The sequence below is a fragment of the Chiloscyllium punctatum genome, chromosome 4 (assembly GCF_047496795.1).
Source record: "Chiloscyllium punctatum isolate Juve2018m chromosome 4, sChiPun1.3, whole genome shotgun sequence".
Taxonomy (NCBI): domain Eukaryota; kingdom Metazoa; phylum Chordata; class Chondrichthyes; order Orectolobiformes; family Hemiscylliidae; genus Chiloscyllium; species Chiloscyllium punctatum.
In genome coordinates this window covers 93,888,787-93,913,246 of record NC_092742.1, presented here as the reverse complement: position 1 = coordinate 93,913,246, position 24,460 = coordinate 93,888,787, and positions in this window count along the sequence as shown.

The following is a 24,460-nucleotide window of genomic DNA, read 5'->3' as shown; positions in this document are numbered from 1 at the left end:
CAGCATCGCCTTCTCAAAAGCAATTAGAGATGGACAAGAAATGTCCCATAAACTAACATATAAAACAAAGCACTGTCAAATCAGGTGAAGAAGAAAATTAGAGGGAAATAAACATTAGGATAAGAGATAAAAAGAGAACAAGGAAAAGTCAGCAATTTCTGTTTTCAATGCTGTCTAGACAAGATTTATAACTAGGACCAACCAGAGTCCAGACTTGTGTCAGAGATGTTCACTGCTGTAACTAAAGCATCTCTTTGTTAAAAAGTCACTTTGACTGAAAATGACCTCACTGCCTGAGCCAAATTTATTTTATACTCACAACCTATTCCAGGAAATTCAGATCATTCAATGAAATGAAAGGAGGAGTGAGTCAGAAAGGAGACACATCTCCAACAGCAATCTTTTGATTTTTCTGCATTTAGTTCCATATCAAACCTTGCTTGAAGTGGCAATGAAATTTGTACATAAAGACAGAGAAGACTTTAAGCTGTAAATATAATGTTAATAGCAAATCTTCCGCCATTATTACATTGAGCAATACCTTTCCAAAGTATCATTATTGATGACATACTGCTCACACATGAATATGGATATAGACCATCCCTACCCATGAAGCTCAATCTGATTCTGGGGACCTGCTTTTTTGGAGGCCTGGTCTCAACAGCTTAATAGCAAATGCATCTACAAGGCAGATATGGGGTCAATTATACTCTATAATCAAATCAACACCTCCATGAAATAACAACAGATGATTGAAAGCTGGATTACTGTAAAATGATATCAATTTATTGTACTCATCCTGAAATAGTCAATAGGATATCTAGGACAAAGGGAGATCAGACTATTAACTCTGTAACCCAAACTTGAATACTGCTTGACCTGATTTAGATACTGGATGCAATGACAAAAATACAATAACCACAGCCTGTATTTGTATGGAGCCTATATCATAGAAAAATGGCCCTAGGAACTTCGCAGAAACATTTTCAGAAAAAATGATGAGGGAATAAAGATCAAGGGCCAGAGCTTGGGAACAGAGAGCGCTGGAGGGTTTCTGGAGGAGATTCTAGAACATAGGCCTTCAGCATTTCAAAGCACAGATGCCAACAATGGAGCAATGTGCAAGACACCAGAAGGAATGTAGACATCTCAGTTGGAGTCAGAAATAGAAATGAAAAGAGGTGATACCTTGGAGAAATTTGGAAGCAAGGATGAGTTTTACAATTCATGTTTTGCTCAGCCACTGTGGAGCAATAGAAGGGAAAACAAGATGTGATCTGAGTTGTGTCTGTTGTTTCAAATTTGTGTTTCAGCACTTTGAGTACTGCGGTATCTGTTCTCGTGACAGTAATTATCAGCTGAAAGATATAAGATCTATGAAAACACAACTGATGAGATTTCAAACCAATGTAATGTCATAAATTGGATCTCATCAATAAGGAATTGGAGTCACTCCTGCACTTCATTGAAATAGCCCAGGGAGATCTCGAGTGTAGGGAAGAGAAAAATAACATATTGTATGCAACCACAAGATCAGTGTGACTCAGATCTCAAAAGCAGTGGGATATGTCTGAGGGACTGATGTGAAAGAGTAATTGAAGAGCTGAGGGACATAGTTGAGGAAGACATTCCGAGCTGCTTAAAGGTTGACAACTGAACTGGTGATTCTGGGTTCCATGCATTCTTTCCCTGATCTAGATCTTCCTCAGGACAGATCAGTAAGAGGTGTCTGTAGTCAGAGTAAGGCACATGAAATCTTGGAATCATTGATTGTCTGAAAAAACAATCTGTTGAACCTCTATTTGCCAGGTATTTTGAAAGACCGTAGTGCAGTTAGAATGTTGTTAGACAATCCAAAATCCCAATCTAATGTTCTGGGGATGTGGGTTGGATTCCCATTATGGCAGATGGTTAAATTCAAATTCAACTTTTAAAAATCTGGAATCAATAGTTATAAATTAGCATCTGAATCACTAATATTCTTCAGTGAATGAAAACTACCATCCTTATCTAATCTGGCTTAAAACAGTCTTCAAATCCACTGAAACACATTGATTCTTAATTACCCTCTGAACTGGCCTCAGAAGAAACCCAGTTCAGGGAAATATATATTGAACCTGTCGGCAATGTTTGCAAACTGTCAGGAGTTCTTAGAAGATGATTGTGGTTTTTGGAGATCAATGATCTCAGCTCCAGGCCATCTCTGCAGGAGTTCCTCAGAACGGTGTCCTAAGGCCATTCATCTCCAGTTGCTTCATCACTGAACTTCCCCTTATTAGAAAGTGAGAAGTGGGTAAGTTTGCTGATGTATGTGCAATGTTCAGAACCATTCACGGCTCCTTCTACTAAAGTAGCCCATGATCATATGCAGCAAGACCTGGACAACATCCAGGAGAAAGTGAGGACTGCAGATGCTGGAGATCAGAGCTGAAAATGTGTTGCTGGAAAAGTGCAGCAGGTCAGGCAGCATCCAAGGAACAGGAGAAGGGCTGATGCCTGAAACGTCGATTCTCCTGTTCCTTGGATGTTGCCTGACCTGCTGCGCTTTTCCAGCAACACATTTTCAGTGCTGGACAACAACCAGGTTTGGTTGCTAAGTTGCAAGTGACATTTATTCTCCACAAGGGCACGGCAATGACTATCTCCGATAATCTCCCCACTATTTAATTTCAAATGTTGTCTACAGCCCTAGTTATATGTATCAGCAGGAGTCTGACCTCATCACAGTTGAAGGGAAACTTGGTCCCAATGGTGCAAATCCCCCTTTCCCCGGTATTGGGGTCACCAACAGATCACTGCTTTGGCATCGGGTAAGATCCTACAGCAGTTCTCCTGCAATACTTACAAATAAAATGAAAAGTACAGTTATTACCACGGGAGATGATATTTAAGGAGGGACAGAATGCTGAGTAACACATACCAGAGATTTCATGAACTCTTCCCATAGGTTCAAGTGAAGGTCAACTCCATGTGGTTGATTATAGTAACACCAGGTTACAGATGTGCGACGATTCCATAGAGATTTTCAGAAACACTCATTGTATATTCTCACAAGAATTTCAAAGACAGGGCTCACTTGTATGACTACAAACGGGTGTTTAAAATTAAAACTTCAACAATAATAACTTCAGATAATTACCAAACACAATAATGTCTATACCTTTCTCAATCTGCTTGAAGGGTAAAGGACAAACCCTGTTCTGGGTGATTTTCTTCACATAATCACATATTTCATTTCCTTTTTATTCATCCCTGGATGGATACATCACTGACAGGGGTGATCTTGTTTATTATTTATTGATCATATTTATTGCCTTTCTCAATTGCGATTGATAGTGGTGGGGGAGGGGATTGGAGAGCTCCCTTCTCAGTGCTGTAGTCGACGTGAAGTAAGTAACATGGGGTGATGTTTGGGGAGGCAGTTTTCCTATTTGGAACTAGCAGTACAGAAGGAACAGTGAACAGGAAAGTGTGGCTTTCAGGGGAACTTGCACGTGATGATGCATCTGAAGGTTTTGTTCATCTCTGTGGTAGAGGTCCTGCATTTGGAAGATGCAGAGTCATGTTGAGATGCTACAGTGCATCTTGTAGATGGTACACACTGCTCGAACTGTACGGTGTTTGCGAAGGTGTGACTGCATAGGAGCAATAGGGTCTGTACAAATGGCCATTATTCTCAAGGAGCTTCTTAAGTGACGTAACTGCATTCAAACAGGTAGGTGCAGTGTATTCCACTACACTCCTGACTTTTGAATGATGGAGAAGCTTGGGACAGTTTAGACTTAAAAATCAAATGCTGAATTTTGCTTACTATCTGATGATATAACACGATGATCTGTGAAAACACGATCCCTACAGCACAGAAAGAGACCATTCAGCCCATCAAGTCTGTACCAGCCCACATAGGTTTTTTCGAAACGTGGCCAATCCACCTAACCTGTACATCTTTGGACTGTGAGAGGAAACCCCAGATAGACATGGGGAGAACATGAAAACTCTACAGTCACCCAAGGCTGGAATTAAATCCAAGTCCCTCATACTTTCAGGTGACATTGCTAACCACTCAATATGAATTCTCATTTTGTGTGGAGACCTGAGGAATGGGACGCTCAATGAACTGCCCTGTTTAAATGCCTGTGTTCATAGATGAGAGGAAATTGGGACATAACAGGCTAGGAGCAGGGGATATATCAGATTCCAGTATTCAGTGAGCAACAGACTGATGATTGTTGTGTGCAATTGTATCAGAGGCACAAACCCTGCTCCTGATCTCAAAGCTACCTGAGAACCAGGATTTACATTTGTTAACCCTCAGGTTAGTACCTCACTTTCCTCTCTCCCTCATTACAGCCCACTCCTTCTTGCTCTCTGCAGACTCTCAGGGTGTTACTTTCTCTGTTTGGTAACAGATTCAAGTTTTTAACTCACTTCCTGCAGCCCTTCAGCAGCACCCCACCACACTCCTCAAAAACATGGGTCCTGTTTCTCCCTCAATCTTCCAGACCCTCTGCCCACTGTCTTAAAGACTGATTTTATTTTCATCTCAAAAGTCTCTTTTTATCTTTGAATATTTTCAAAATTTTTAGTCTGTAATTTTATTAAGTTTATACTTTTTGTTTTAATAACTTGAAGCAATGGTTGTGCCACAAACTAATCTTTATTTTGTTGAAGACTAATACTTGGTTGCTCTTTTTAAAATTATTACATAGAATCCTCACAGTGTGGAAACAGGCCCTTCAGCCCAACAAGTCCACACTGACCCTCCGAATCCATTCCCCTACTACTCTACATTTACCCCTGACTAATGCACCTAACCAACACATCCCTGAACACCATGGGCAGTGTAGTATATGGCCAATCGACCTAACTGGCACATCATTTAGACTGTGGGAGGAAACCCACACAGACACAGGGAGAATGTGCAAACTCCACGCAGACAGTGACCCAAGGTAGGGATTGAACCCAGGTCCCTGGCACTGTGAGGCAACAGTGCCTCACCATGCCACCCCACATTAAAATCTTTCTAATTATATATTTATTTCATTTTTCTTCAAAAACCCCAACTCTAAGGTATAGCAGGGACAGTTGACTTCCAGGTGCAAAATTGGCCAGCAACAAATCCTTCTTCAGTGCTTCTATAGTGATATACCCAACCTATTCAAACATGTTATGAAACACATCCTGTCCAGGTGGGACTTAAATCCAGACCTTCTTACCGAGAGGCAAGGCTTGGATTAGTACTTGGGAATATGATGTTATTGCTATTACTGAGACTTGGTTGAGGGAAGGGCATGATTGGCAACTAAATATCCCAGGATATCGATGCTTTAGGTGGGATAGAGAGGGAGGTAAAAGGGGTTGAGGAGTTGAATTATTGGTCAGCGTGGATATCACAGCTGTGCTGCAGGAGGGTCCGGTGGAGGACTCGAGCAGTGAAACAATATTTGGCAGAGCTTAGAAATAGGAAGGATATGGTAACAATGTACTACAGGCTTCCCAACAGCAAGTGTGAGATAGAGGTACAAATATGTAAACAGATTTTGGAAAGACATAGGAGCAACAGGATGGTGGTGATGGGAGATTTTAATTTTCCCAACATTGACTGAGAGTCACTTATTGTTTGAGGTCTCCATGGTTTTGTGCAGGGAAGGTTATATTTTACCAAATTAATAGAATACTTTGAGGAAATGACAACGTTGATTGATGAGGGAAGGGCTGTAGATGTCATATAAATGGACTTCAATAATACATTTGATATGGTTCACCATTGTAGGCTGGTGGAGAAAGTGAAGTTGCATGAGGTCCAAGGTGTACTAGCTAGATGGATAGAGAACTGGCTGGGCAACAGGAGACAGAAAGTAGTAGTGGAAGGGAGTTTCTCAAAACAGAGAACTATGACCATTGGTGTTCCACAGGGATCTGTGCTGGCACCACTGTTAGTTGTGACATACATAAATGGTCTGGAGGAACGTATAGGTGGTCTGATTAGCAAGTTTGCAGATGACACTAAGATTGGTGGAGTAGCAGACAGTGAGGGGACTCTCAGGGAATACAGCAGAATATAGATGGATTGGAGAGTTGGATGGAGAAATGGCAGATTGAGTTCAATCTGGGCAAATGCGAGGTGATACATTTTGGAAGATCCAATTCAAGAGTGAACTATACAGTAAATGGCAAAGTCCTGGGGAAAATTGATGTTGGGAGAGATCTGGGTGTTCAAATCCATTTTTACCTGAAGGTGGCAATGCAGGTCAATGGAGTGGTCAAGAAGGCATACGGCATGTTTTTTTCATCGGACAGGATATTAAGTACAAGCAATAACGGATCATGTTAGAGTTGTATAAGACTTTGGTTCGGCCACATTTTGAATACTCCCTATAGTTCTGGTCGCCACATTAGCAAAAGGATGTTGATGCTTTGGAGAAAGTGCAGAGGAGGTTCACCGGAATGTTACCTGGTTATGGAGGGTGCTAGCTATGAGGAGAGGTTGAGTAGATAAGATTATTTTCATTGGAAAGACGGAGGTTTGGGGGGGAGGAACCTGACTGAGGTCTATAAAATTATGAGAGGTATAGACAGGTTGGATAGCAAGAAGCTTTTTCCCAAAGTGGGGGACTCAATTATTAGGGGTCATGAGTTCAAAGTGAGAGGCAGAGTTCTTTATGCAGAAGGTGGTAGGTGTCTGGAACGTGTTGCCAGCAGAGGTAGTAGAGACGGGCACGATAGAGTCATTTAAGATGTATCTAGACAGATACATGAATGGGCAGGGAGCAGAGGGATACAGAAAATAGATGGCAGTTTTAGATAGAGGATCTTGATCAGTACAGGCTTGGAGGCCCAGCAATGTTCTTTGTTCTTTCTTCTAACTAACCACTGGATCATCCATTAATGCTGCCGTATCCTTTTAGAATGTGGAGACCACAATTATACAAAACCCACCAAGTGTGATCTCTACCTTCTCCGAGAGCTGTATCCTTTTTCTTCTTTTTCTGTCTCTGTTTACATAAATCTGAGTCAAAATGATTCACAGATTACAGATAATACAACAGAGTGAATCTTAACATGGAAATGGAGAAACTGAAATCTCAAGACATTTGAAGTTCTACTGTTTTCAATCAGAGGTGGAAGACCTTAAGGCATTGGAGAGGGACCAAGAGCTGTCTCTGAGCCTGTATCCTCATCCCAGGAAGAAAGATCCAGAGTGTACCCAGAAGGTCACTGGCCTCCTTTAATAGCTGTTATTTATGACCTCAGTAAGGTTTTCTGAGTCACTGCACTAGACTGTCTCTTGTTACTTTATTGGGTAAAGCCCCAGATGAGAAAATTAAGACCCCTGGAACCTCCAGTACAATTCTAAAGTATTGTGCATGCATCAAAATAATAGCTGCAGAAACATCAGCACATTGAATGCATGGAAATGACAACAAAGAAACAAACCATTCAGACCAACAGATGAATGCTTCACAAGTGTCATCTGTCATCCAGCCTCATCTGACACAACCAACATATCTTTCTATTCCTTCTCTCAGTGTTGTGTCTCTGCTTTTGGTGATCAATAAGGAACTGCATCAAAAATCCCCACACATTACTAACAGCAACAATTGAATATAAGTAGGGGGAAAAAAAACAAGAAATAAAACAATTGTCCCCAAACATAGTCCAGTCTGCAAAATATTTCTTTCATAGAGTCATAGAGTCATAGAGATGTACAGCATGGAAACAGACCCTTCGGTCCTACCCATCCACGCTGACCAGATATCCCAACCCAATCTAGTCCCACCTGCCAGCGCTTGGCCCATATCCCTCCAAACCCTTCCTATTCATATACCCATCTAAATGCCTCTTAAATGTTGCAATTGTACCAGCCTCCACCACATCCTCTGTCAGCTCATTCCATACATGTACCACCCTCTACATGAAAAAGTTGCCCCTTAGGTCTCTTTTATATCTTTCCCCTCTCACCTTAAACCTATGCCCTCTAGTTCTGGACTCCCCGACTCTAGGGAAAAGACTTTGCCTATTTATCCTCTCCATGCCCCTCATACTTTTGTAAACCTCTGTAAGGTCACCCCTCAGCCTCCGACGCTCCAGGGAAAAGAGCCCCATCCTGTTCAGCCTCTCCCTGTAGCTCAGATCCTCCAACCCTGGCAACATCTTTGTAAATCTTTTCTGAACCCTTTCAAGTTTCACAACATCTTTCCGATAGGAAGGTGACCAGAATTGCACGCAATATTCCAACAGTGGCCTAACCACTTTAATCACTTTAATCTTGATCGCACATTGACCTTGAATTGACCAACAATAATGTTTTACATCCAAGTTTATTTTGGGATTTCTTTTATACTTCATCCAGATAGAGGCTGAACTGACTGTTCTTATCCAAATGTTAAGTTCATGTATACATTCATGTAGAACTCTGAGCTCAAAAACTGCATGAATTTATGTAAAACTCTGTTATCTCACTTTTTAGATTAGAATCAATCTAAACATCAGGTCATAGACAGAGAACACGGAGGTGGGGTGGGGGGGGCAACACCTTCAACATATTGTCTAGCTATCACCATTGTTAACAGTTAACCCGAGAATGCAACTTTTAAAAAAGGCTTTGTGATTTACACATGAAAGAAGTGAAACTATCACTGTATTCTAACAGATGAAAGGCTTAACAATCAATTTTTCAATGTATAATTTCAGTTACATCACACTGCAAATTTTTGCTATAAATTCTGTGTTACGATCGAGCCCTCCACTATCACCTGATGAAGGAACGTCGCTCCGAAAGCTAGTGTGCTTCCAATTAAACCTGTTGGACTATAACCTGGTGTTGTGTGATTTTTAACTTTGTACACCCCAGTCCAACACCGGTATCTCCAAATCATGACACCTTGCTTAATTTTGTCCTAATCTGCACGATTGGTTAATCAGCACTGAATAACCAATACACTTCAAATCCAAAACAATCAAACAAGCATCGAAATGGAGCTGAACTTTTCCAAGCTGCTCGGCGTTTGGCCAAGCTCTGGCACAGACTCAAATGGACTATCCATGGTACTAGATTCTGGATTAGTGGTGCTGGAAGAGCACAGCAGTTCAGGCAGCGTCCAAGGAGCAGTAAAATCGATGTTTCGGGAAAAAGCCCTTCATCAGGAGTAAAGGCAGAGAACCTGAAGCGTGGAGAGATAAGAGGAGGGTGGGATGGGGAAAAAGTAGCACAGAGCAAAATAGGTGAGTGGGGAGGGGATGAACGTGATAGGTCAGGGGAGGGGGAGGGTGGAGTGGATAGGTGGAAAAGAAGATAGGCGGGTAAGACAAGTCATGGGGTCAGTGCTGAGCTGGAAGTTTGGAACTAGGGTGAGGTGGGGGAAGGGGAAATGAGGAAACTGTTGAAGTCCACATTGATGCCCTGGGGTTGAAGTGTTCCGAGGCGGAAGATGAGGCGTTCTTCTTCCAGGCGTCTGGTGGGGAGGGAGCAGCGGTGAAGGAGGCCCAAGACCTCCATGTCCTCGGCAGAGAGGGAGGGGGAGTTGAAATGTTGGGCCACGGGGCGGTTTGGTTGATTGGTGCAGGTATCCTGGAGATGTTCCCTAAAGCGCTCTGCTAGGAGGCGCCCAGTCTCCCCAATGTAGAGGAGACCGCATCGGGAGCAACGGATACAAGAAATGATATTGATAGATGTGGAAGGCTCCTTAAGGCCTTGGATGGAGGTGAGGAAGGTGGTGTGGGCACAGGTTTTGCAGTTCCTGCGGTGGCAGGAGAAGGTGCCAGGATGGGAGGGTGGGTTGTAGTGGGGCGTGGACCTGACCAGGTAGTCACGGAGGGAACGGTCTTTGCGGAAGGTGGAAAGGGGTGGGGAGGGAAATATATCCCTGGTGGTGGGGTCTTTTTGGAGCTGGCAGAAATGTCAGCAGATGATTTGGTTTATGCAAAGGTTGGTAGGGTGGGAGAGTTCTGTCCTTGTTACGGTTGGAGGGGTGGGTTCTGAGGGCGGAGGTGCAGGATGTGGATTTTTATTTTTTGTTCTTTTTTCTCTGAAGTGAGGAGACTCTGAATTCCCTTTTATATTTTTTTTTTATTTTCAACCCCCACACCTCGGCCTAATAGCGGTCGTGCTTATTAATTCCTTAGCACCTATGTTGTGTCTGTGTATGTGTCAGACAATGTAAGTCTTTATTTATATTCCAGCACCAGGAAGAAAGGACAGACCCGAGTGGCCAGAGACAAACAGTGCCCTTCTCAACAAGGGGCAATGTTGGTTGATCAAACAGGAGGGCAGGGATCAGAGGGAGAAATAAAGCGCTCCACAGCCCATGGTGCCCACCTCTTCCTGAAAACCTGGAGAGTGTTGGCAGACACTGCATGCTCCTTCTCCAGCGACACTTGACCCCGAACATAACTTTGGAAGAGGGGCAGGCAATCAGCCCTAATGATTCCCTCCACAGCCTGCTACCTGGACCTATTTATGGCCAGCCTGGCCAGAACCAGGAGCAGGCCCACAAGGAGGTTCTCTGAACTGGACGCGCCCCTCTGCACCGGGTGCTCAAAGATCAGGAACATGGAACTGAACACAACCAAAAACACAATAAAAAGGTCTTTAAGGAAACTAAAAAGAGAGTGCAAATGCCCACACCCAATATATACATGATCCATAGGCTTCACAGCACCACAGAAGATGCAGATGGGCTGGGAGTCTGTGAACTACCGCAATCTGCAGTTGCAGGTGACTGATGTGTGCAGCACCCTCAACCCCAGATCCCCAAGAGAAAGGGGGAGGGCAGCCATGTAGGGAGTCCTGCACTGAGGATCTGCATTGCCCATGGCCAAGTCATGTCTAGGCAGTGGATAAGGGAGAAGATGTGGACAGTGTGCAATAGCAGTCAATAGACAGCCCTGAAGGGGACAGAATTATCCATGGTACTACATACATCCAGTAAGTAATTATTAGGGTGGCTGTTACCTCTTTCGAGTAGGACTAGAACTGGGGGCATACTTTAAGAATAAGGGGTTTCACTATAAGACTGAGGAGCAGAGAATTTTAGTTTTCTCAGGTCTTGTTAAAAAAAGCATAAGAGCATAACAATCAGGAGCGGGAATGGGCCAACTGACGTTTGGGGCCCACTCTGCCATTCAATAAGATCATGGCTGATCTTTTCATGGCCTCACCTTCACTTACCCATCCTTTCACTATAACCCTTAATTCCTTCACTGTTAAAAAGCTTATCTATCTTAGCTTTAAAAAGATTCAATGAGGAAGCCTCAACTACTTCACTGGGCAGGGAATTCCACAGATTCAACCCTCTGGGTAAAGACATTTCTTCTCATTCAGTCCGAAATCTGCTCCCCCTAATTTTGCCACTGCCACAACGGACAAAACCACACATTGGAGGAACAACACCTCATCTTCTGCCTGGGCAGCCTACAGCCCAGAGGACTCAACATTGAGTCCTCCAATTTCAAATAACTTCACTTCCCTTCCCCAACCATCCCCCTCCCTTCCACTCCTCCCAGCCACTTACTGAATCCATTCCTCCCATTGACCAACCAGGCCGTACCCTCTGCCTACCTTCACCTATCCCCATTTCACCACCCTGCCCTTGCCACCCCTTTTATCTGCAGCTCACCCTACACCCACCCCCAGTCCTGAAGAAGGGTTACTCCCGAAATGTCAGCTTCTCCACCTCCTGATGCCGCCTGGCTTGCTGTGTCCTTCCAGCATCCTGCCTGTCTACTTTGATTCCTGCCTCAGTAGGCTTTTTCATCTCTACCCCGCTAATTTTGAGGCTATGCCCTCTTGTTCCAGTTTCATCCGCCAGTGGAAACATCCTTGCTATTTCTATCTTATCTATTACCTTCATAATTTTATATGTTTCTATAAGATCTTCCCTCATTTTTCTAAATTCCAATGAATATAATCCCAGTCAACTCAATTATCATCAAAGATCCTTCCCCTACCAGTAATACTCTGCCAAACCCCTCTTTCATCTGGCAGAGGCTTGAACATATGCACTAACCGGTTCAAGTACAGCTTCTTCCCTATCGTTTTTGGACTGATGAATGAAGATTAGATTAGATTACTTACAGAGTGGAAACAGGCCCTTCGGCCCAACAAGTCCACACCGACCCTCCAAAGAGTAACCCACACAGACCCATCCCCCTACCTTTACCCCTTCACCTAACAATTTAGCATGGCCAAATCAACTAACCTGCACATTTTTGGACTGTGGGAGGAAACAGAGCACCCGGAGGAAACCCACGCAGACATGGGGAGAACGTGCAAACTCCACACAGAGAGTTGCCTAAGGCGGGAATTGAACCCAGGTCTCTGAGGCAGCAGTGCTAACCACTGTGCCACCATGCCGCCATGAACTCTCCAGCTTCAAATAATGTTGACCTTGTTAATGCTGTTCTTGCTTTGTGCACCTCCTATGCAGTAAAACTTGTATGCTTCACTCTGTTTAAGCACCCTGTGATCTGTATGTCCTTAATTACTATGATCTGCCTGTACTGTTTGCTAACAAAGCTTTTCACTGTATTTATGTACACACAATTACAATAAATAAAATTAAATCATATTTAAGGAGGTAGAAAGGGTGTTGAACAAGCACATTATTTGTCATCGCTGTTATTGAAGCTGCACTTATTCAGGCAAAGGGAGATTACTCCATCAGACTCCTGCCTTTGAGAGCATGAACAGACTGTGGGGAGACCGGAGGTTAACTACTATCTGAAGGATTACTAGTCATGGGAGATTCACTGTTAGTGATTCTATATGAATGTGAAGAAGGAAAAGTTGGATTCTCTCTTGTTGGAGATGGACATTGCCTGACACTTCTGCTGCATGAATGTTATTTATTAACTCAAGCCTCAATATTGTCCAGATCACTCTGCATGCAGGCACTGTTTCAACATCTAGCTAATCATCAGCAATAACCTTTAGGCCACACAAATGTCAGCCAATAACAAGAGAAGAAAAGTGTGGTGCTGGAAAAGCACGGCCGGTCAGACAGCATCTGAGGAGCAGGACTGTCAATGTTTTGACCATAACATCTAGATCAGCGGAGTGTTTGCTCAAAGGATTGTTGTCCTAAAAGAAGAAATTTTGCAACTTTCTCTAAGTACAAGTTGATGTAAGTATTAAAAATACCTCCTCAAACAGAAATTACCATGGTGGGGCCAGAACGGGGCTTTTCCTTTTAGCTTTAGTGATTGGCAGATTTTAAAATTCAGCACAGAGCATGTGTGCTTCCTAATCCTGTTCAAAATAGTCAGTGTTTTGCATGATCCACTCATCACTAATTCTAAGCTGGTCTCATTCTCAATTTTTCCAAAAACTTTTTTTCAAAACTTCATTACTGTAAAGTTTACTTTCTCTACTGCTCTCTTCTCCAGCATTACTGCCTTCACAATCCCCAGTGAAGACACTACTAGCGTCATTCACCCCCATCCTTGTACAGCTCTGTTGCCTCCATATACACCACTATTCAAAGTCAAGAGATAGATGGGCAATAAATGGACAAAAGATCCAGTCAGCAGAATCCACATCCCCTATCAGTAAATAAAACAAGTGGAAGAGCCAGAAAAGAAGGCACCCTCCACTACCCCCATCCCCCTGATGAAGGGCTTATGCCCAAAATGTTGATTCTCCTGCTCCTTGGATGCTGCCTGACCTGCTGTGCTTTCCCAGCACCACACTCTCGACTTTGATCTCCAGCATCTGCGATCCTTACTTTCTCCTTGGCCCCTCTCCCACCACGGACACCACATGGAGGCTATCTCAATGTACCCAATAGCCTCACCATTCAGCATGTGGTGGTGAAATGCCAGCTGGACCGAAAAATAACCAATAAATAAACTGGATAATTCTTACCCACACCACCTCACAATCATCCGCCTCGGGCTGATATTGATGCATGTTAACATTTACCACATATCGAAACACTCACAGAAATAAACTTGGTTTATTTTCTATAAACAGTGTGAACGATGCCAGCCTGACAGAGAAATCTATTTCCAAGCATCCAGAATTATCTTGCACTAAAGCTGGCTATCCAATTTAATCATGTGTCTCATCTGAGTGAATGAATCCTGTGTTCACACGAATTATGTTTTTTTTCCTTTCCCAGGAGAAACGAAGGTATCACCACGGCACGTAAATTCCAATTATTAATCAATAATGATTTTCTTATTAATGAAAGGATGTCACGTAAATGTCAAGAAACACCTCCTGCTGGAAGGTACAGTCATGTTATCTGTTTATATTTCTTTGTTTCATTTACAAATTACTGCTTTGGAAAGAGTCAAAAGCTGACTCTCCATTGTAATCATATTTCTCCATTGTGGGCATCTTCTGTTCGCAAGAATTATTTTTCTCTTTTTTCCTTCCACAGTCCAAAATTACAAAAGAAGGCGCCAAATATTTTACAATTGCTGACGGCTAAGGTGCTCTTTTACCTTCGAAAAATATTTTGTTGGTCTCAAGGAAAAGCTCTTGCTGGAAGGTACAGTCACTTTACCTGTTAACTTATTTGTTTCGTATGAAAATTGCTGATTTCCAAAGGTTCAGAAATAAATGAAGAGCTCAAACCAGGTGTTTTAGCAACAGGTTAATAATGTAGCTGACTCAGTTACCAGAAGGACAATTGTCAGTCAGTCACCTGAAGTCTAAATGGACATTAATTGTTATTGAAGATGACCTGGAATGTGGCATGGGGCCCTCTTGTGGTAATGCCCCTCTCCCTGGACTAAGAGGCCCAGGTTCAATTCCCACCTGCTCCAGAGGTGTGCAACGTCATCTCTGAGCAGGTTGATTAGGAAAATATTCTAAAAGAAATAAACTAGTGCAATTCAACTCAGTTCTATTTAAGAGCAAGCCTATTGAAAGAGCATCTTCAGAAAGCTTCAATTTACCCTGGGTGGTGTGTGTGTGAAATGAGCTGCCAGAGGAAGTGATGGAGGCTTGTACAATTACAGCATTTAAAAGGCATCTGGATGGGTATATCAATAGAAAGGGTTTAGAGGGGTATGGGCCAAGCGCTGGCAAATGGGACTAGATTAGGTGAGGATATCTGATTGGCATGGACAAGTTGGACTGAAGGTTCTGTTTCCATGCTGTACATGACCCTATAATAGTTAAATTTCCAGCTATTACCAAGCAATTCGGTTTTCCTGTGATGCCACCCTTTATTTTGTACTGGACACTTGGCTAGGTAGCTAGGTAACAGCTCACTTGACACTCCAGTGGATAAGAAATGTTGAATAGTATGATTGAGGCTCATACTATGTTGAATAGTATGAATGAAGGGTTGTTCTTCAATACTCGGAAATTCAGTCATTCATTCTCCCTCAGCACTAGCGCTTATTAAGGTGAGTCAACATGGCTTTATGCATAAGAAATTGCATCTCACTAACTTGATTAAGTTTTTCGAAGAAGTGACAAACAAGACAGAAGGCAGATTGGCAATCCAAATGGACTTCAGCAAGGCATTTGACAAGTTACCTCATGCCTCATAGTTCCACTGGTCGGCAAGATTAGATCACTTGGAATTCCAGAGGGAGCTAACCAACTGTATACAAAATTAACTTGAAGATAGGAAACAGAGGGTGGTGGTAGAGATTTTTTTTTCAGATAAGAGATTTGTGAACAGCTTTTGCTGCAAGGGTTGGTGCTGGGTCCACTGCTTTTCGTCATTTAAAATAATGATTTGGATGTACATATAGGAGGCATCATTAATAAATTTGCAGATGACACCAAATTGATCATGTGATGGACAGTTGCAAGTAGTTATCTCAGAGTACAAAAGTACCTTGATCAGATGGGCCAATGGGCTGAGGAGTAACAAATGGAGTTTAATTTAGATAAACGTGAGGTGGCACATTTTGATAAGGCAAGCCAGTGCGGAACTTGTACAATTAATGGTTAGGCCCTGGTGAGTGCTGCTGAACAAAGAATTCAGGTTGCAGGTGTATAGTTCCTTGAATGTGGAATTGCAGGTAGGCAGAGTGGTGAAAAAGGCATTTGCCTTGCTTACCTACATTGGTCAGTGCATTGAGTAGAGAAGTTGGAGTGTCATGTTGCAACACCTTTAGAATACTACATACAATTTTAGTTGCACTTCGTAAGGAAGATGTTAGACTTGAACGGGTTCAGAAAATATTTACAGGGAGTTGACTGGATTGGAGGGATTGAGTGATAGCAAAAGGCTGAATAGGCTGGGACTATTATTCCTGTAGCATTGGAGGCTATGGGGTGACCTTCTGGAAGTTTATAAAATCATAAATGGCATGGAGAGGGTAAATGGCCAAGCTCTTTTTCCCAGGGTACAGCAGTCCAAAACTAGAGGCATGGCACTCATCCACAGACTCTATCAACAAACACATCGACCTGGACCCAATATACCGGCCACTATAGTGGACAGCTCGAACTGACAACCGGAAGCGGCAGAGACAGGCCACTATAAATGCCGGAGGAAACAGCACAGAAGCGCTTCACAGGAGGCTCCCAAGCACTGACGATGTCACCTAGACAGGGGACGAAACGTTTGCAAGACAAATTCCCAGCTCGGCGAACAGAACCACAACAACGAGCACCCGAGCTACAAATCTTCTACCAAACTTTGAGTCCAAAACTAGACAGCATAGTTTTAACACGAGAAGGGCAATATTTTCAGACAGAGGGTGGTGCGTGTATGGAACGAATTGCCAGAGGAAGTGGTGGAGGCATGTACAATTACAATATTTAAAGGCATCTGGGTACATGAATAAGATGGGATGAGAAGGATGTGGGCCAAATGCTAGCAAACAGGACTAGATCCGTTTAGGATGTCTGATTGGCATTGATGAGTTGGACCATAAGGTCTGTTTGACACTATAACTCTATACCTATGAATAGGACAACTAAAAAAAATCAATAAGGGGTCTGTGGAGTGTTTGGGTGGGGGGATATGTAGACTGACAAGCAAAAGGATACAGCAGCATTACATGGCAGCCTTTTTAGATAATAATGCCCAGAGTCAATACCCAGGGTGGTACAAGAATGGACAGAGTACAAACATTGGAAAATAATTGCAGATAGGGTCAAGAGTGAGAAATAGAAAAAAGGCTAAATTAATGGCTCTTTACTTAAATGCAAAATATATTCGGAGGGGGCATGTAGCAAGGAAAAGTAAGTTAATTAATGGCACACACAAAATTTAATGGGCATGATCTTGTCACCCATAATTATTAAAAGAATATTGAAGTTCGCAATCAAATACGCAGGGGTCTGTAACCTTTCCAAAGGAGAGGACAGTAGGAAACATGGTTTGTTAGTGTGAGATGGAATAAGTGCAATAGCAAGAAATGACCTTGGATCTGAAGCACAGAAACCATATAAAAGGTAAGGAATTGAATGGTTGTAAAACACCTGACGTTGGATCCAGAACCACAGATCCAATGGAAAACCTGGCCAGTGGATAGGAGGCAGCTAAGCGACCGCAGCTCTGGGCGAACCCTGGCAAGGCTGAAGAGGGAGCCAACTAGAGATATGGACCCAAGTTCCCAATCCCGATGTAAGCTATGTCAGCAAACCAGAACTGAAGATGGTCAGCAATAGAGAAGGGAGTGAATGCAGAGGGGATGAAGCTCTGCTTGGTTATGAGTATTTTTGCTCCTTAAAGTCAAAGTGTTCAGTTTCTGTTAATCCACAAAGGGATTCTGGGAGCTAAATGCTGAAGCGATTTTCTGGAAGGATCTGATTTTTAGCTCCATGTTAGTGTGACAAAATAACTGACTAACTGAGGAGATGTTGGGCCTATTCTCTGAATCAGAAAAAAATTATTTCAACAGCAAATGTCCATAGGACTCAGTAGCTGAGTTTATTGCCTTTATCGCTGAAGGGGCCTTGCAATTTTGCAAAATGTATCATTATTGTTTTGATTATTTAATCTACAATGTAATTTACAATATAATTTTAATGGTCATTTGCCTGTTAATGTTTGAATTAGGTTAAATGTCGGTTTGATTGTGAGAGTAAATATTGTTTAAAATGAAACCTTTCTTTTGTCAGGCATTGGTTGGGGATTCCTTTACTTTATGGCAATTGATCTCTATGGGGATTGTAACAACTGGGAAAACTTACATCATATCACCAACAGAATCAAACTGCAAACGTGTAACAAATACTGTCTCAGCAACAGAGGTAGCTGCCATCCAAGTTGGATTGGAAGATATAGATTGCTGACAGTATGTTAAACAATCCCCTGACTGTTAAATCAAATTTCCCGTTGCCCTTTACACAGGTGTAGAGGATACAGGATGGATGATCCACTTCAGTTTAAATATGTGTCCACCTTAAACATCGTCCACCTTGTGTTTTTTTCAACTCACTTGAGGAGAACGTTACTCAAATGAATCTATCCAGTTTGCCAGTGGAGCTGACTGTTGGTAATTACAGGTAATGACAATGCATGAAAGATCTTGCAGGACCCTAGGAGTTTTCTCAGTCTCTTAGCCAATGGTTATCCCTCAACTGCAACTCTGTTCATAAAAGAGAATGGAACAAAATGGTCAGTCTAACCTCAACGGTGGGGAAACCATTAACTGTCACTTGGAGATGTACACGTTAATCAAGGACACCAAGAGAACCTTGTGGTGCAGTGGTTGTGTCCCTAACTCTGGGCTCGAAACTCAGGGATCAAGTTGTACCTGCCCTGGATTTGTCACAAAATGTCTAAACAGACTGATGATTTTTTTTTTTAAGAAAAGGACGGCCAGCAAATATTTGATGAAGAGAAATTACGTCCAATCATCTTCTCCGGGTAGCATCCTCAATCATTTCAGTGTCTCTGAACTATGGCTTGAGATTTTTTTTTCAATTTAAAAGGCAAAGTGATGAGTAAAACCCCAAGTCTACCTGAACTGGAACAGGGATCAAACTCTAGGTATTGACATTTTTGAATCACACTAGCAGGCTAGTCGACGGAGCTAACCAGTTTCCCCCATTCCAAACCCTGACTAATCCACCTTGTGAAGTAACAAAGAGGAAGGATGAAGACAATATTGTATATACATTACAATAATACATTTGTATAAAATTTGTTTGCTGGCTGGAAGCAAATGGTAGTGATTGATGTGTGTTCTTATATTGAAACACTGTTACTAATGTGATTCTATAGAGTTCAACTCTCAGGTCATTAACCTTTGCAGGTAAAACAAAGATTGGCTATGTGAGGAGGAAAGCTTTAAAGAGCAGAAAAATATAGATTTTGAGACAATAGGGCAGTGGAAAATAAAATTTTATCCAAATAGGTGTGCGCTGATATATTTTGTGACTTACAGTACAGAATAATTGGGAGAATGCTGAGCAGTCCGGAAAGATAGATAGTTAGAAGTTAGAGTCAACACTAATTGTTGGAGAAAATTCAGCAGGTCTGGCATCATCTGGAAAGTGAAAGATTCAGTGTTTAAAGTTCAGTATGAATCTTCTCTAGAATTGAAAGTTTTTATAGAATCTGGTCAAATGAGCTGGTTTAGAAAATGCATGTTAACTAAAGCACAGGGAGGACATGCTAAAACTGTACTCAACACTTGTTGGACCACAACTTATGTATGGCGTGCAGCCCTGCAGACCATGTTAACAGGGAAAATGAGATTGCGGTTGAAAAGGTTGAGGGGATTTACAGGCATGTTGCCAGGATGAAAAATGTTTACTACGAGAAGAGATTGGGCTTCCAGGGTTACCTTACTTGGAACAAGGGAGGCCAAGAGGCGACTTCATTGAGTAATCCAAGATTATGAGGGGCCTGACTAGAGTGAAGGGGTCAAAGTTCACAGAGTGAAGATGAAGAAATGTATTTTTAACCCAGAAGATTGTATGGATCTCAAACTTACTACCTGAAAGCAGAAGCACTCACATTTTAAAAAGTTACAATGGATGTCCACTGGAGAATTTCAGCTATATAAACATATCCAATTTAATACAAAGTAGTTTTGGAAACAATATAGAGACTCCATAACCTAGACTGAGGGTGCAAGCGCAGAAGGAGTTGGGTTTTGCATTTTCACAAACCTTTTTAACAGTGGCAGATGTATTGATAAGAAAGCATACAGGATGGCTTGGCTTTGTAAATTAAGGTGCAGAGTACAAAAACAAGGAAGAAAACATTTAGAAACTGGATCCAGAAAAGATCTATTGGCCAAAAAGGTGAAGCTGTAAGTTAAGAATGTCAAAACAATTTTTTGTCCAAGTGCAAGTGAAAAATATGAAACACAACGATTACCACAATGATTACCAAGTAACAGTTTTAGAATGTACAGTGATAGTAAAAATCCAAATAGGCGCTTTGAAAAGGTAGCTGGATAAAATAATACATTTGAGCTTGCCTAAAATGGCACCATATAATTGTTTTGTCTAACTTCCTAATTAGTAACAGTGCTATACCTTTTATTAGTATTGTAGTAACCTGAACAGTATCAATTAAATGTTTTGCCTTTTGGTGATCTGGCACAGATATCACTTTCTGTTTGTCTCATTGGGCCAACTGCATCCTAATGGGATCAGACACATTGTGGGACTGATTCATCTTGTTCCAGATTACATATATTATGACGGAAATAAAGTGTTCCAACTACAACGTGTTAGCAGAGACACTCAACTGGAATATGATGGAATCTTTCTGGTAGCATATCTCAGGATTGGTCACATGGCAACTCTGTATTGGATCCTAATCCAGAATCAGTGAAGGATTGTATAAACACTCTCTGGACCAATACCAGTGGCTGCTCTTCAATTGCTATCCTAGAATCCCCTGACTAAAAATTCTTGCCAGTGGATCAGAGATTACACCATGGAGGTTCTTGGAGGATGGGACATTCGTGAGTGTAGCTGGTGCCCATGGAGTATGCCCTGGAGATATCATTGTACAACATGGAGTTCCCTTTGGAGTAAGCAGTGAACAGTACCCACTCTGAATTCTCTGTATCTCATTTGCTCGCATGGATCATGCACAGCTTGTGCCTGGCCTCCAAAGTGCCTGCCACTTCCACAGTCAATGCCTCTCCCCCCATATTCTCACTCTCCACCATTGGATTCTCCTTCACTCCTCCACCCAGCACATTCCTATCTCCTTTTGTCACTCAACCTTTCCTTACTCCCCCTCCGCTTTCTTCACTACCCCTACCTTGCCGTCCCTTACCCGTTTTTCACTTACCCTCCCTTGCTTTCCTCCCTGCCCTTTCTCCCCCCTCCTTTCTCCTCTTTTACCTGAAACATTGACTTTGCCACCTCTTGATGCTGGCTGGCTTGCTGTATTCTTCCAGCCCCCTGCTTGTCTACTTTGGATTCCTGCATATATTGTCTCGGACTATATATATATATATATACACACACACACACACACAAAATCAGATAAGAACTTCTCAGAAACACTTGCCCACTTTGATGCCATACTTTGCAAAGAAAGCTGGTCACTCAATTAATCCACTTGACAGAAATCAAAATGACCTGACACCGAAATTAAGGAAGTGGTAGCAAAGATATTGATCCAATGCTCTTTCCAGCAAAACTTGAGCTCATTGTGCAATCTTCCACAAAGACAATGTTTGGTCATTTCCTTCATCCTTTTCTTTTCCTGACAAAATTTATTCTCATCGGTGTACTTCTTGCAGACACAGAGATCCCCCGAAAATGGAGACTATGCATTGTACTGCTCGATCCCAGAACTGACGAATGCGTTGCAAATGTGGAGATGAGGCCAAACCAGTTCCTGAATTAGCCTAGACGTGCAGACTACCTTTAAGCAACCTGAAAGATTGCCAAAGTTCCAGAAATGCTAGGACAAAGTACATCTTGCTCTCAAATAGAAAGGGTGTGGATGTTAAGAATTTGGTTTAATACAAGCAGATGAATAACTCAGTATTGCAGAGATTTGGGCTTGAGTCTCCAGTATCCATCAGTTCCTGATTATATCAAAAGGTCTCCAAATTTATTGTCTATCCTGCAGCTATTTTTGCAAGAATTTTTACTTACATCAGTTAATTATTGGGAAAATAATTTTTTTTCTTACTTGTTGAGAGTTTCTCTCTTTCTATGTTATTGCATTGGCAAAGCAAACTTTTGCTATTCAAATAATGTCATTTGAGGGCACAATGAGTGGTCTGTAAGATAATGTCAGAGTTATGGTGTCCATGAAAAACAGGCAGGATGTTGTGTAAGGCAAGTGAACCTGCCTCTTCTTTAACCTTATTGCTTATCCATCAACAAGCTGCCTCGGTAGCAAGCTTCTCATTTGTGAAATCTCTATATGCAGTGCTGCTCTCATTCAAGTCACCTTTGTATAGGTGTTTGTGAAATTCAATTTTTACTGACACTTCTAATTCAGAGGAGATGTTCCTCCCTTTGTCTGAATATTAAAACAAAGCACTTGTCAAAGTGATGTGTTAGAAATACGTCATTGAGTTAGATTAGCCATAAACAAAAACAGGAGTTGCTGGAAAAGCTCAGCAGGTCTGGCAGCATCTGTGAAGAGAAATCAGAGTTAGCCTTTCAGGTGCAGTGACCCTTCCTCAGAACTGATGGTAGCTAGGAAAATGTCAGTTAATATGCAGATGATAGGGTGAAGAAGGGGGTAAGGAATAAGCGAGAGGTAGGGATAGAATCCAAAGAGAGGAGCAGTTGGATAAGGAAAGGAGTAGATAACAACCTGGCTGGGAGGGTAAAGAGCTCTTAATGGGGACTGTTAGTGGCTAACAATATGTAGACTATATGATAGCAAGGTCGGGTGTGTGGGGTATGGGCTAGGACATAGGAGAGTTCAGGCCCTAAAATTATTGAACTTTATATATAGAGCCCAGAGCGCTGCAAGGTCTCCAGATGGAAAGAGGTTTTGTTCTTCCAGCTTGCACTGGCCTTCACTGGAAGACCTTCACAAGCCTGAGACAGAGACTTTAGCCAGGGAACAGGGTGGTATGCTAAAGTAGCAGACAAGTGGAAGCTCAGTGTCATTTTTGCAGGCAGAATGTAAATGTTCAGCGAAGTGGTCACCCAGTCTACGCTTTGCTTCCCCATTGTAAAGGAGACTGTATTGTGAGCAGCGAATGCAGTAGAGTAGATTGTGTGAAGTGCTGCTTCTCATTTGAGATGGCTGAATTGGTAGCTGATGATCTTCTAGATATGGATGCTGATGGGATAGTAGGTAAGGACAGGGGAACCTATCATTGTTGTGGGAGGGAAGAGAGGGGGTGAGGGCAGATTGTGGGAGATGGATTGAATCCAATTGAGGGCCCAATTGACAACGGTGCTAGGGAATCCTTGGTTGAGGAAGAAGGTGAACATTTTGGAGATTCCCCTGTCCTAGTTGGCCTGGTCAGAACATTTGCGACAAAGACAGAGGAACTAGGAGAATGGAATGGAATCTTGACAGGAGGTAGGGTGCGAGGATGCATAGTGCAGGCAGCTGTGGGAGTTGGTAGGTTTATATGGGATATTGGTGGCCAATCTACTCTACTGCATTCGCTGCTCATAATGTGGTCTCCTCTATATTGGGGAAACGAAACATAGACTGGGCGATCGCTTTGATGAACGTCTACGTTCTGCTCTACTCCTTTGGCAGTCCAACTGCTCTTCTCTCTTTGGGCTCTATCCCCACTGTGGAAGAAGGCCTACAGACCACTTGCTTATGGAAACCATGTTTGTCCCTAGCTAAAAGAGAGCCTACCCACAATGCCATTGGTGCCTCAAATTAGCTATACTCAGGAACTGAAGTAAACGAGCCATTACCTCATCGGAGTTATCTAAAAAACCTGCTAATGGGATTCCGTAGCTCACAATGACACTGCACCTCCAGAAGCCATGATCTGTTTGGAAAAACAGAATGCCTACTGCTTTTTTAAAAAAAAAATTTTCCTTTTTCACTGCTTTGCTATTTAGGCCCAATGCCAATCAAGCCATTGAAAATGTTGCAGCTAACACAGTTTATCATCTAAGACACAATGCATACACGCCAGCTCATACTGGGTTTGGAATTTGAACTGTTATTGCCTTTTTAAACTAGGAGAAAGTGAGGTCTGCAGATGCTGGAGATCAGAGTCAAATGTGTGGTGCTGGAAAAGCACACCAGGTCAGGCAGCATCCGAGGAGCAGGAAAATCAATCTTTCGGGCATAAGCCCTTCATCAGGAATGATCTACCCTGATGAAGGGCCTGTACCCGGAACGTCAATTCTCCTGCTCCTCTGATGCTGCCTGACCTGCTATGTTGTCCAGCACCACACTCTCGACTCTGCTTTTTTAAACTGTTGGGCAAACTTACTCTGACCATTTAATGAATGGATTTTTCGCTTAAATTACTTTGCTTCTTAATATAGAATTACACTGAGTAGGATAATACTTCTTGCAATCATTGAGATAGCGGTCATTAGAATTACATGGAATGGGGTTTCAAAACTATGAAAAGCTCATAATTTCAAATAAACCTGTTGGACTATAGCCTG